Raw genomic sequence first — 14947 nt, forward strand, 5'->3', positions numbered from 1 at the left:
TGAAATATGCCATGTGTGTACCTTTAATGGCATGTGTTATCTGAGTTACCAACCTTAAACTAGCTTTCAGTTATCGATGTTGCAATGTTAACAATATCCAAATACTTATACAAAACAAATTTATACCTTTAGGACTAGTTAGAGTCTAAATAAATCTTATAAATTTAGATCAATTAAAGAATTTAGAACTTAAGCTTCTGACCCCTCACAGCTTTTTAGCCGGGCAACTTAGATTAACTTTTGTAAATAGCTTTGAATTCTCTATCTCTCATGTTATTAGTATAATTTGGAAATTTGCTTGTCTCTGCCTCCCAAGTGCTGGGATTAAAGGCATGTGCACCCACCGCCTGACCAGATTCTTAGCTAACTATTTTTACCTGCTTTCAGAAAGAGCAGAGTTCCATTTCCATGGAACTGTCTCTCGAGGTATCTTGTAATCTGTGGAAAAAACATAAATACACCCTCTTCTGGAGGTTATTAAAACATCTGGCCATTTGTAGGGTGCCATCTCTGGTATCCAACTTAAAATTTTTAAAATTAAAAAGTAAGATTTAAATAATGTGTACAGGGATACAACCTTCTCTTATTCTGTTTTTTAACCGAGTGCAATGTGCACGTTTAACGATTATTGATTTCTGAAAACATAAAGAAATCCTGTCACGCCCATGGCTGCCATTAAATTACACCAAGTGGCTGTGTAAATCACTGGCCTGTAATTTATTTTCATGGCCACCAGATGGCGCTAAGTGGTCGCAAAAACAGGTAGTAATGTCACCGCGCAGAGACTGCGCACACAATCAAGGCAGAAACGGCAGGTCTGGCTTGGCTACCAGTTTGGCCAGCCGCGCGTGTGCACCTGTGACTGGCGGTCGGAACAAACAAAATGGTGGCATAGTCGCCTCAGTGCAGAACTCAACTCTGCCGCCGCTCGTACAACTCCAGTAAAGCACAACTCCAGACCCCGCCATCCCGCGGACCAGCTCCTCAGCAGCGCCCCAAAACATGGTGGCCGTGGGACTTTTAAACGGGATGGGCCTGTTCTCCCTGGGGCCGTGGAACTCCCAGACACCCACGGCCCCTCCGCTGAGCGCAAAAGCGCCCAGTCGCCTCTTCCTCGCAGTGTATTTGCCAGGTCTGGGCTTTTGCCCCTGGCTACTGCTAATCGTGAACTAGGACCACCCTTGCAGGTGGCATGGACCTTAGGCCGGGATGGATTCGCCTGGGAGAGGGCGACAAAGCCCCGGCCCTTCTAGGCCTCCGTAGCTTCCCGCCCGGGTGGGCGGTGTTATTGGCCTGGCTCAACCCTCACAGAATTGCTGCATGACCAGACTCTGGGCTCGTCTTTATTCCTGCTGTGGGCATGGAATAAAGGAAACTTTCGGCCTGCGAGCTCTGTGTCTGAGCGCGTCCCCATTGCGGATCTCTCAGAAGATCCAGTGTACCGAGCAGATTAACGCAGGCTACCCATTTGCTGAGCTTGGTCAGGGCAGGAAGCCAAGTGCCCTCTAGCTCCGCTTCGAGCAGTCAGGGCCTCTGCTGCAATGTTGCCCACATGTAGCCCCCCTTAAGAAAAGACGCAAAACAAAAGACTTAGCATTCACTCATCAAGACAGGACAGACTCACACATAACAGAACAAAACCCAAGAATTTCTCCTGAAAAACCCACAGGGAGAGTGAACTTCAGTACTGCCCACCTCTCCTGTGCTGCACCTCTGCCTCCAGGGAGGTGTTTTACTCCGGCAAACCTGCCATCATTACCCTGGCAAACCTGCCGTCCCATCTTCATATTTTTTTTTTAGGTAGTGGGGTCCCTTTTTCCTCCAACTCCAGCCCCACGCTCGGGGCGCCAATCTGTAGCCGTCCAGCAGCCACAAGGACAAATGGGTTTTCTGGAATGAGGTCAAGGACCTGGAAAGCCATTTTGTGGTACCGGAACCGCATGGAGTGATTGGTAAAAATTAGACAACACAGATGTGTCTCAATCAGCCATCTTTTATTTAATACATGTTGTTACAAGCAAAACCAGGTAGACTTGGTAAGGCAAACCCCCTTCCCCAAGTTCATCAGCATTTTGGCCCAATCAGCAACTTCTCCTTCAATCTCTGGAGGTGGGACTTCCGGCATAACTGGAACTTGGAGGGAGGCGTGGTTATCTGTGACAAGGCTAGGTCTGAAGAATCAGAGCTCAGCTGAAGGAGGGTCACATTGAAGAAAAGTTTAAAGTGCAGAGGGTTGAGTGACAGGCTTTTTAGCCAAAGTGGCCATAGGTTGCTGCCCAGTGTGAGCAAGCAGATGGAAGCCGCGAGTTAGCTGGCAGGTAGAGGAAGCAGAGAGCTCAGAAGCAGCGCTGCAGGCTGAAAGGCAGCTTTCAATGCAGGCTGGGGGAGCGGCAGCGAGCAGAGCTTCGCACCTTTTTGGACGGACACAAAGAGGAGGTGGGCCTAGGAGTTTTCAATGGAGGGAGGAGGGAAGGAGAAAGGAATGCCTAGTTTTTTGAACTAGGTCACTCACGGTTTAGTTCCGATGTGTTTTAGCTGGTTGTGCCTCTAGTCGATGTCTTAACCACTATGGTGGAATGGGGACTGCTGCAGCCGGGACCAGGGCCCTGCCCTGCCACTACAGTCTCACTGGTCAGTGCGCCAGAGTTCCTGTGCTCTGGGCAGCACAGGAATAGGTGTCTGCCTGTATACCCTGCCCCGCCGGGGTGGTGGTGGTGGTGGTGGTGGTGGTGTCTGGATCCCAATCCATTGGGGGAGCAGAGATAAGGAGACAGCTACAGGGGGTCCCTTGGCCTTCCAAAGCCAGGGACTTAGGCACCCAGCCTCTTGGACATTGCAGGCGCCCCTGGTTGTCACAGAGAGGCTGGGAACAAGGGAAAAGGGTTGGGGAAAGAAATGCCAGTGTGCAGTTGTTCTGTGCTAGCACAGGGCAGGAGGCATCAACTCTTGGCCTGGGGGCTTGCTGCTGCTGCTGTTGCTGCAGCTGTGGCTGGGCTGCGTGGCGCATTAGTTAAAAGGAGGCAATGCATAATAGTGAGATATTTTATTATAGAAAAGAGAAAAGAAGGCAGCCATGACCGTGGAGAGAGAGAGAGAAAGGAGGCAAGGAGAGGAGAGGAAGAGAGAGGGCAAGAAAAGAAGAGAGGAAGAGAGAGGACAAAGAGCGAGAGAGAGAGGAGGGGGCAAACCACTCCTTATATTGTGAGGTGTGGCTATCTGTCTGTGGGGCAGGGCATGCCTGGCCATGGTCAGTTGACTGGGGGTAGGGTCCAACTCGAATGCTGGGAGCTTGGAGCATTGTCTACATGACAGAGCACACATCTCCTGCGGGGGCAGTGAGAGGTTGTGACTGAAACAGGAGTCACGGACCCAGGAGTCATGGCCAAACTTTTTCTGTCCCTTGCAGGCAGAAATTGCCCACGGGGGCTCCAGGGTTCCAGACCTATTACTTGACTGGGCCCAGGTTGCTTGCACAGACCACTGCCCCAAAGTAGGTAAATCTGTAGGACATTTTTGATTAATTAATTGTTGATGTAGGAGAACCCAGCTTACTATGGGCAGTGTCACTTCTGGGCTGTTGGTACTGTACTGTACAAGACAGTAGGATGAGCAAGTCATGAGGAACAATCCAGGGGCTGGAAGATGGCTTAGTGAGTAAGAGCACTGACTGCTCTTCTGAGTTCAAATCCCAGCAACCACATGGTGGCTCACAACCATCCATAATGAGATCTGATGCCCTCTTCTGGAGTGTCTGAAAACAACTACAGTGTACTCACTTAAAATAAATAAATAAATATTTTTTTTTTTTTTAAAGAACAATCCAGTAAACTGTGTTTCTCCATGGCTTCTAAGTTCCTGCTTCCAGGTTTCTGACTTAAGTTCCTGTATTGATTTTCCTTCATGATGGACTGTGATGTGGAAATTTAAGCTGAAGTAAATCCTTTCCTCCCCAAGTTGCCTTTGGTCTTAGTGCTTCATCACAGCAAAAGAAACCTTTACTAAGACCCATAATAATCTTATAAAAATGAGAATCCTTTCATTGCGCTGTCTTCATCTGTGTATGTATGTATGTATGTATGTGTATCATTTCTCTATCTATCTATCTATCTATCTATCTATCTATCTATCTATCTATTTATCATCTTTTTTCTTCTTTATCCCCTTCCTGTACTTTAATAGTCACTGTGGTGGTTTGAATGAAAATGGCCCTTATAGGTTTATATGCTTGAATGCTTAGTCCATAGGAAATGGCACTATTAGGAGGTGTGGCCTTATTGGAGAAAGTGTGTCACTGTGGGAACAGGCTTTGAGGTCTTATAAGCTCAAGTCTGGCCAGTGTGACACAGAGTCTCCTTCTACTGCCTGTGAATTAAGATGTAAAACTCTCAGTTACCTCTTCAGCACTGTGTCTGCTTTCACACTGCTATACTTCCTATCATGATGGTAACAGACTAAGCCTCTGAAACTGTAAGCAAACCCCAATTAAATGTTTCCCTTTATAAGAGTTGCCATGGTCATGGTGTGTCTTTACAACAATAAAATCCTGGGGCTGGAGAGATGGCTCAGCAGTCAAGAGCACCGACTGCTCTTCCAGAGGTCCTGAGTTCAATTCCCAGCAACCACAATGTGGCTCACAACCATCTGTAATGGGATCTGGTATGTCTGAAAACAACTATAGTATACTCATATACATAAAATAAATAAATCTTTAAAAAAATAATAAAATCCTAACTAAGACAGCCACTCTATTACTTTTAAATCTTTTTTTAAAAGGTGTTCTTCTTTTCTGTCTGTTGCTCAGATTATTCTTAAACTATTTTAAACTCCAGTGATTTACCTGCTTTGGCCTCTTGAGTAATGACCTGATAAGCCTATGCTAGCAAGTCCAGTTAAAATTTAAGTTTTATTATGAAAAAAAAAGCTTGAGAATGGGAAAATAGAAGACTCTAAACAAACAAACCAACAAAAAAATCCAAAACATTTCTTCCCTGAGAATTTTTCCCTGTTTGGTCTACTTGTGTCAACATTATCTTCTATGGTACCTTTTATGTGGTTGACCATTGTAAGTGCTATTCTATATAGTAATTAGAGTAGAAGACTGTCTTTTCTTCCAAGTTGTGAGGTCCATAGGGCAGCAATTGTAATTTTCTGTTCTGTGATTAGTAGGGATTGTCATAAAGTCAGTGTTTAGTGAATGCTTATGGAGTAACACAAGGGAAGACTGAGATTGAGTAGCCACTGATACTGAGTACTGATACTGAGTAACCTCTGCAGCACAGAGTTATGGGCCCTGGGAAGGGACATCCCCCATGCTGCTAGGACTAGAGGGTTGACAGGAACTATTTTGGGCTGAGTACTAAGGGACATTGTGGCATCATTGACTCAAGGAAATCAGCTTTGTAGAGAAAAATAAGAACTCTAACATAAATATATCCATATGCATTCTGAGGTGATGGGGGAAGACCTTGGGGCTAAAGTCACTGTAATGGGGGAGGGGGATTGTGGTGGTTTGAATAGGTTTGGCCCACATAGACTCATGTGGTGAATGCTTGGCTATAGGGAGTAGAACTATCAGGAGGTGTGGCTTTATTGGAGTAAGTGTGGCCTTGTTGGAGGAAATGCATCACTCTGTAGGTAGGCTTTGAGGCCTCCTATGCCTAAGGTCTTTCTAGTGTGGAATCAGAGCTTCCTCCTGGCTGTCCTTAGATTAAGATATAGAACTCTCAGTTCTTTCTATAGCACCATATTGAAAGAGTTAAATTTGAGACTTGTGCTGGCTAATGAGAAAATTGCAGGTTTGAAGAAAAACACAGTGGACCAAGGTCGAATATGTCCAAATAAGCCTGGGCAAAAGCAAGCTGTTACTAACAGGCCAAAAAGATATAGAGGAGAAAAAATGCAAGGACATGTCTGGGCAGACACTGAGTAGTGGGCCATCTGGTCCTCTTAGATATGGTTTAAGGTCAGATGCTCTGTTGACTCAGATTAACACCAACCTTAGGAATTTTCCACTCTGTTCTGCACGAACTAGTTAATATTTGAACTAGCCAATCATGTATAGCCACACTGATTCCTTTGTTCCCCCAGACCTTTTCCCTATATAAACCCCTAACCTCTGAGCCTCGTGGTCGATTCCACTATATCCTGCCTGAGATAGGTGTGGTGTCGGCCCAGAGCACTCTGAAAATTAAACTGCCTTATGTGATTTACATCAAGATGATCTCTCGTGATTCCTTGGGTGTGCGTCCTCCCGAGACTTGAGTGGGGGTCTCCCCTACAGGGGTCTTTCAATATCTACCTGGACACTGCTATACTTCTTGCCATGATGATAGTGGATTGACTCTCTGAAATGGTAAGCCAGCACCAATGAAATACTTGACTTTATATGAGTTGTCTTGGTCATGGTGTCTCCTCACAACAATAAGACCCTAACCAGGACAAAAGTTGGTACCAGGCACGGGGGTATTGCTGGGATAGGTCTGACCATGCATTTGTTTGGAGAAATGTATTTTGGGACTTCAGATTAGTAAAGCAGTAGAATGATTTAAGTGGGGCTTAATGGGCCATAGTGATAGGAACATGGAAGACAGTGGTACTTAGAGTGATTTGAACTTTGGGGGCCTGTATCAAGAGATTTCAGAGGAGAAGAATCTTAGTATGTTGCCTAGAGATTATTTTTGTGAGATTTTGGTAGTGAAATGTGTGGCTGGTTTTTGCCCCTGTCTGAAGAGAATGCCTGATGTTAAGGTGAAGAAATTCAGATTAACTACACTGACAAAGGAAATCTCAAAAAAGCCTAGCATAGACTCTGTCCTGGGGTTCACTCTTATGAAGAGCATTTTGATCAAGTGTAGCAAACTGAGAAATGAAAAATACAAAATCTATGGTTCAAAGGTTAAAGGGGCACTAGGAAATAGAATGGAGGTAAATCCTGTTTTCAAGGATATTGTATGAAATTAAGGGAGTAGTGACCTTGGGGAAAGTTCCCAGCTAAGCTTATTATTTATGTGTTCAAAATTGGAAAAGGTATAGTTACATCATGTTAGGTGTTAATGTGACCTGGTTGTTGTTTTCATCTAGGCATAAGGAGATATGCTTGTGTGTCAAATTGACAAGAGACAGATTGTGATGGTTATTCTTGGTTGAATATATCTGGAATGAAGTACAATCTAGAACCTATAAAGATCTTCTGAAGAGAGATTAAAGAAAAGCTTAGGTCCAGAAGTGGTGGCACACACCTTTAATCCCAGCATTCAGGAGACAGAGACGTGCAGATCTCTGAGTTCAATGTCAGCCTAGTCTACAGAGCAAGTCCCATAACACCTGAGCTTAGACAGTGAAGGAAAACATTGAAAGCAGAAAGCTGATGAAGATGTAATAGAACAAGGGGGGTCATGTTCCAGCCCCAGAAAGCCATAGAATTTGGCAGCTTTGGCCATGTGACTCTGACTTTGGAGTCAAGAATAGAAAGAGTTACTGGGATAATTGATGCTGGTTACCTGGAGTTAATAAATTAGTAGTGATTAAGAAAAGACCAGCATCACTGAGGTGAAATCTTCTGGGAAGTGTTTCTTGAGAGCACAAAGAAGCTGTGTTCCAGAGATAGACCTCATGCTGGCAGTCAGACTTGGTAAAGCATAAGAATCACCCAGGTAGTACTGGTTTTGAAGGCATGAAGGATTCATGGAGGGCAGCTGAGGCTTGGCATTGTGAAAGGCTAGGAAAGGCCATTGGTGAAGGTTCAGTCTTAATGGTGGTTGAAGGCCTAGGACTGAAGGGGTCATTCAAAGAAGTTGAAGCTTGACACCATGAAGACGGCCTATGAGAGGCTATTGGTGAAAGTGCAGTCTAGTTGCAGTGGACGGCCCTAGCATATTGTAGGTGCCAGTGCCATGGGATGACTATTAAGAACAATAGTAGCAGTGGAACAGATTCAGCCAGAGCCTATAGTGCTACAGAGAGCAGAGCTGGAGAAGTGACCAAAGCCCTTTAGAGGACTTCAGATCATTTGTGGATCTCAGACATTGGAACAGAAGCTGTGAAGTGGAAGTTGCCTTGGAGACCCCAAGATGCTAGAGATGCCAGAGCCATAGAACACCTGCAGAGGAAATCTGCTACTGGAGTAGTTAACAGCCTAAGAGAAAGAAAAGTATTAGTCTGTTGACAGATTTCCTGACCTGCTGAGGCATGGAATGATAAGAGGAGGTGCACTTGAGGCTCAAGGTAAAGGGCTGAACATTCTATTGACCTTGGTGGAAGGAAGGCTTCTGAATGAGAACAAATGTCTTATGTGTATACTTCAGCAATAGTTTCTGTTAGCTTGTGGCTTTGCTTCCCATGGTATTGTGTAGTATAAAAAGGCTAAGAAAAATAAACTCGAGGCTAGTATGGATTGACCTCCAATATCTGTCTCTTGTATTTTCTTTCTACTTTTCCTATCTTTAATCCTTGCTCCTCCTCAGAGGCTACTCGACCCTGTGCCAGCAGGTCTGGTACAATCCTGTGATGTTGGAAGTATGTGATCTGCTTTTTGATTTTGATTTTATAGGGAATTAGTGTAAAGAGATTGCATGAATCTCAGAAGAGCATTTGAACTCTTCAACCAAAGTTACATCCTTTGGCTCTGTGTTCCCTAGAATCAATGTAAACTTTGGTTCATACTGCCAGTGTGAAAGCAGAAGTAATTCCAGGCTCACACAGCCAGTTGTTTTTATGTATAGTCTGTCCTTGTTATTATCAGGAGGCTCTATTTGCCCATCTGTTGGTTTGGGCAAACACTGTCCATCTTGGGAAGGATTGCTTGTTTTGCTGAAGTCTGATATGTGGAGCAGCTGAATTCAGGCTTGCTGCAAAAGTCCACACAGGTCCCAGTATCTCTGTCTCTCTGTCTCTGTCTGTTTCTGTCTTTCTGTCTTTCTGTCTGTCTCTCTGTCTGTCTGTCTGTCTCTGTCTTGTGTTTGTGGATCAGGTTGTGAGGTCTCAACTACTGCTCTGTACCTTGCCTGTCAGCTTGCTGCCACGCTCCTAGCCATGATGGTCAAGAATTCCAACCATAACCCCCAAATTACAAATGGAGGTGAGGAGAATTCAGAGGTCTGGTCTCATTTACCAGCTGATACATAGCCCAGACCAAACATGGCTGCCACACTTTGAGGGAAACCCTGCTCACTGGTTAAAGTAAACCAGACTTCCAGGGTGGTCATAGTGGCAAACACAACCACAAACCTGTTGAATTCCTGACACTAGACCTTATGGACAAGTGTATAAGATTGAGAATTCATATCGTAATGGGGAGTGATAAAGAAATTGTTGGCATACTGCTAGGGTTTGATGATTTTGTCACTATGATGTTGGAAGATGTCACAGATTGAAATTACAGCAGAAGGAAAAAAGATAGAAAATTAGATCTGAATTTGATAAATGAAAAGAATATAGCAATACTGGTTTCTGGAAGAGAAAGGCTTGGAGTATGACTGGATTTCCTTGACTCTTGCTAGATTCTGGCTTTTTTCAAATCTTTAATGTTTAGATTACATAAAACAAAGTTTCCATTAAGAGGAAATACTTTGAAGATACACACCCATTTTATGCTAATCATGATTATTTTGGAATAAGAAGAATTTTTAAATAGACTACAAAAAGGTATTATTGGTTAAAAAAAGTAAAAAATTTGAGGTGTCAGGAATCAAAAGCTTTTGGTTTTTGATTTTGTAATATCTCTCCTGGAAAACAAAAAAATGGTTACATAAAAAAATTCTAATATCATAAGGAAGGACAAGTCTTGAGAACTCAGATATGATTTCACCCTAGACTTCCCTTGCCCTCCACCTGTGCCTAGTGGTATCAGCTCACACAGATAAACACATTTTGACAGCTAAGCCACAGTTGGTAACTTGGCTCCATTAATGGGCATTTACAGTTAAAAAAAAAAACAAACTTTTTCCTAGTAGAGTACTACTTAAGCAGATAGTTGCCATTTTATATTCCTTAGTAAATTTTCCTTATGTAGGACATTAAAAAAGATGAACCCTTAATTATCTCAAAGATCAATTTTAAGAAAATTACTGTTGGCTGGGTGGTGGTGGCTCACGCCTTTAATCCCAGCACTTGGGAGGCCAAGGCAGGTGTTTGAGGCCAGCCTGGTCTACAGAGTGAGTTCCAGGACAGCCAGGGCTACGAAGAAAAAAAAAAAAAAAAAAAAAAAAAAAAAAAAAAAGAAAAAAAAAAGAAAAGGAAAGAAAATTACTATTGTAATTGGGTTTAATTATCATTAATACAAAATGCAAACATGTCAGTACACTTCTTTCATTATATAAAGTGTATTTTTTCAAGTTATTGGTTTATGTTAGATGAATGTGTACTTTAAAGTTCCCATTTCTAAATTCTTATTGTCCCTTTGAAGTACTTACTTTTTTTTTTTTTTTTTTTTTTTTTTTTTTTTTTTTGAGACAGGGTTTCTCTGTAGCTCCGGTTGTCCTGGAACTCACTCTATAGACCAGGTTGGCCTCGAACTCAGAAATACTGCCTGCCTCTGCCTCCCAAGCGCTGGGATTAAAGGCGTGCGCCACCACTGTCCGGCAAAAAGCTTTACGCTTCTTCTTTTTTTTTTTTTAATTATTTATTTATTATATGTAAGTACACACTGTTGCTGTCTTCAAACACACCAGAAGAAGGTGTCAGATCTTATTACAGATGGTTGTGAGTCACCATGTGGTTGCTGGGATTTGAACTCAGGACCTTCAAAAGAGCAGTCAGTGCTCTTACCCGCTGAGCCATCTCACCAGCCCCTTATTGTCCCTTTGGACTTATTAAAGGACTTAACTTTTTCTGACACAGTTGCAGGTGTCTCTTGCTGGCACCATATCATGTGTTTGTATTAACAGGACACCAGCTGTGAAGACTGCAGATCACATCCTTAGACACAGAGCCCAGAGAAGGAATAATAACATTTCTTGCAAGAAAACTTAATACTGAGATATTCTATTCACTAAAACTCCTTTCCCTGCAAATGTGCCATAATCTGACTGAAGCACCTGGTCCTGTCCACTGTCCAGGCAGCTTGTCCTTTGGGGGAGCCAAGTTGAGAAACTTGGTTATGGAGGCTGTTTCAGTGCAGATTTGCTGTTGGCCACAGAAAGTCTGTTCTGTCAGGGCTTGTGCCTTGGCCCATCCTAACCAAATCAGTGTGGAGGCGTGGGTCAGACAGAGTCCTCAGTGACTTTGCATTGCAGGAGACTGATAAAGTGAGGTGATCATGTTTTATAAGCCATTAATTCATGAAATAACATTTAGTAGACATGAATATATTCCCCTTTTATAGACTTTAAGAATCTCAGACTACAAAATTTATATTTAGCGATATTTTAACATTTTTACTTATTTACAAATAAGTTCAGTGTGTATATCTATCACACAGATATAAGAACCTTGATTGACATCCCAGTGTGTTATATCTGTCACACAGGTTTAAGAACTTTGATTGACAGTCCAGTGTGTCATATCTGTGATACCTTAAGAACCTTGACTAGACCTCTAATTATCTTATTTGTTTCATCTTAAGTTATTTCTAAATTCCTGATGAACTCTATATAGCAGAAAGGGAGTTCAAAACTGGAATTATCTCTTGTCCACTAAAAATCCTAGATGATTTTGGATAATAAGTCTGGACCAAAACTGCCTGCCCATGACCCAGTAAAGGGCAAGATTTAGAATTAGGAAAATACTGTATTACAAAAGAGAAAGAGAAGCAAGGTGCAAAGATCCACACAGCAGAGCTAGTGCACCCGCAGAGTCAAGAGGAAAAGATGGACGCACTGAGAAGCTGTCTAACTGCTCTGTCCACGGGCCTCGCAGGAGGGATGCAGAAGCATGATCCAGAGGGAAAGCTGGATAATTTGTGCAAAGAGACTGGCAGGGCTGTTCTGGGGACAAGTACACAGACTCATGAGCCTCAAGTTCCACTGTGGGTTTTGGTGAGATAATTCCTCTGGTAGATGGGTGAGCAATGGAGAAGAATCCCATTTTATTATTAATTCTTTTATAAAAATTAAAAGTATATTTTGTATGTTTGAATGTGTGTATAGGTGACCAAGAAGTGGGAAAGAGCCTGTGGAAAGAGCCATGAGGTTGGTGCTGTGAGCTGCCTGAAGCCAGTGTGGGAGCAAGACTCTGACCACCTTCAAGAACAGCTCCTAACCACTGAGCCTTCTGTTCAGTCATCTGGTCTACCCTTGCACATCAGTTTCTTAAGATGTGACTCACACCTCCATATGGGAATGATGTAATCAAATGTGAGGCTTGCAAATTTATGCACAGGTGTGTGCATATGCAACTGCGCAAGATTAGTTCACCATGTGCATTGAATCTGAGTTGTTTCTGGCAGTGCTGCAGTCCCATGCTGCATCCTGTGACTTCTCTACACCTCTGTTTCTGAGCACACAACATGAGTTTAAAAAGCCCCTTTCCTTTCCTATTCATAAGGCACTCGCTTCCCAGTGAAAACTATCATCTCTTTGTTTTCATTCCCATGATCCCCAGTCCGGCTTGCATTTATGGTGGGTCAGGTTGTCTCTAGGCTGGCTACTCTCATCATAAGAGCATGGGTCAAAAGGTCCAAATAGACTTGCTGGCTCCACTGGATGTTTTCTGAGATGCTCATTCCACATGACTGGGGAAAGCCAAAAGGGATCATATGGACTACCAAGAAATGCTATGGAAGCACTGCCACAAGAAAGGCAACTCAGATGGCTATTGGTTACAGATGGAGAAACTGAGGACCAAAGGAAGGTCAGGCAGAGCCAGGACTCTAAGGAGAGTGCTCATTCTTCAGCCACCAGGATGTCAGGATCTAACAGAGATCCCACCCGACTTCTCAAGGAGGTCCATGATCAGGTGAGGATGAGTTTGCTTCAGAGCTTGGTAGAATTGGTCTTTGCAATCCCAGCTCCAGGATCAGCTGAAGCTAAAGAGCTTCCTCATCTTGCCTTGGTTTGTGGTCTCAGTCCGCACTGCCTCATAATCTCCATCACTCAGCACCAGACCATGCAGCTTGTCCAATAGAGGGTCCACCGATGTCACTCAGGCCACCAGCTGCTCTCGATGTTGGTCCACAAAGTGTAGCAAGGAAGGAGCATCTATGGGTACAGATGAGAAAGGTATGGAGCAAAGAAATGCTCCTTTGGGGTCTCTGACTAGCTGTCTATTTCTTGCTCTTTTCCTGTACCTCTGGCTCCCTTTTTCCTCTGGAGGGCCATTGGGAATTTTCCTTTAGTTTTTTTTTGGGGCCAGTTATTAGTTTGAAAATTTATCAGACTAGGGGGAAGGGTTTATGGTTGGGCATTAAGTTTTGGAATGGGTGTAATTATTGTCATCATGGGAAGCAGCAAGGGACGTGAGGAACTCTGCTCTTGGTATGAAACTCTCCTACATTCTGGAGAAATTTGCAAACTGAGGCTCCCTCCTTTCTCTCTGCCCTTTTGTCAAGGATGAGATGAAGTACCAGCCAAATAGGATTGACTTCTCTAGTGTCTTACAATTTTACTAACCTTTGGGGGCTGGAGTCATCCTGGGCAGTGCAGGTCTGAGGTCTCCTGGAAAAAAAGGAGAGATGATGCATCTGTGATGATGTCCACACCAACACTCAGTGCATTCTGTGAAACTCCTACACATGCCTGAGATTTTGAGAATGAACTACAGGTATTCTGATATAATGTGGAAGGTGAACAGTTCCACAGTTATCCCGTGCATCTTGGCCTATCATAGAGAGAATAGACCTAGGAATAGGCATCCAATCACTACTCTATCATCATAGAGAGTAGACCTGGGAATAAATAATAGACATCTCTCCCACATGATCTCAGAGTCAATTTTATCCTTGACTCTGTGAACAACTAACCAAGTTCTTGCTAGAAAGCTTTGATATTTAATTCTTGGTTAAATAAATAACAAAACAAAGTAAAACAAAAATCCTACTTTTTTGTCCTTGTCCTCACATATGACAAACTTGAGTTCTGGATTTGATGGACGAATTAAGGTGAAGGAAGACAGAGCACATGTGAATAGTGAGAAAATTTCAGCCTCAAGTGAAGGAGATTAATAAACTGTAGCTCATGAATAAGTCTCAAGGGTTTGAGAGGTTTCTACATTCACAGTGCTCTGACAGTTTAGTAAAGTCAGCCCAAGGACCCAGTCTGCTGTAGTGGGAAGCCCTGTTTGATTAGGGTAACTTGGTTTTGGGAGTTGTACTAGGATTGTACTGTTACTGCACTCAAGACACGTTGGCATATTCACTTGTCTATGTCATCTTGAAAATATGGATGAGTTAAAATTGCAAATAAGTAAATACAAATAAATAAATATGTAAAATAAATCAATTAAAATACTGTATAGAAAGCCTAATCATAGGAATGAAAGACCTTTACAACAAGACTTTAAGATACATTTACGAATAAATGGAGGAAGATTTACAAGATGGAAAGACACCTTCAACATGCTTGTTGTTTGGAAGAATCAATATTGTAAAAATAGACACCCTACCAAAAGCACGCTACAGACTCAATGCAATCCCAGTTAAGATCCTAGGGACATTCTTCACCGATAGTAGGAAAAATTCCTGAAACACACATGGAACCACAAGAGCTATCTAGCCAAGGTAATCTTTTTTTTTTTTTTTTTGAAATATACATAGCAATATATTTGTAACCAGAAACTACACTAATTAGACACATCATTTAGTTTGTTAAGTTCTACCTGAAAACATGCCATTTTAAGTAAAATCCTAAAAACATAACTCTCAAGCTCTATGGTTTAACAATCAAGTCCTACTGAAGCAGCACAGATTTCCTTTCACAAGTGCAGGCCAGCTACAAGACAAACTGCAATCTGTCAGACAAACAAGTCCCCAAGTTCTTCTGAAGAACACCAAGGAGTTGCCAGAGAGGTTACACAG

The 14947-nt window shown here is 42.9% G+C and overlaps 1 long non-coding RNA gene across 1 annotated transcript; it reads left to right on the forward strand.

The window, feature by feature from the left end:
• Window positions 1-2211: 2211 nt before the first annotated feature.
• LOC116078494 lies at window positions 2212-14254 on the forward strand. Its single transcript, XR_004113567.1, has 2 exons — window positions 2212-2436; window positions 12084-14254. It is a non-coding gene; the product is annotated as an uncharacterized LOC116078494 (long non-coding RNA).
• Window positions 14255-14947: the final 693 nt, after the last annotated feature.

This window comes from Mastomys coucha, unplaced genomic scaffold (assembly GCF_008632895.1).
Source record: "Mastomys coucha isolate ucsf_1 unplaced genomic scaffold, UCSF_Mcou_1 pScaffold5, whole genome shotgun sequence".
NCBI classification, from domain to species: domain Eukaryota; kingdom Metazoa; phylum Chordata; class Mammalia; order Rodentia; family Muridae; genus Mastomys; species Mastomys coucha.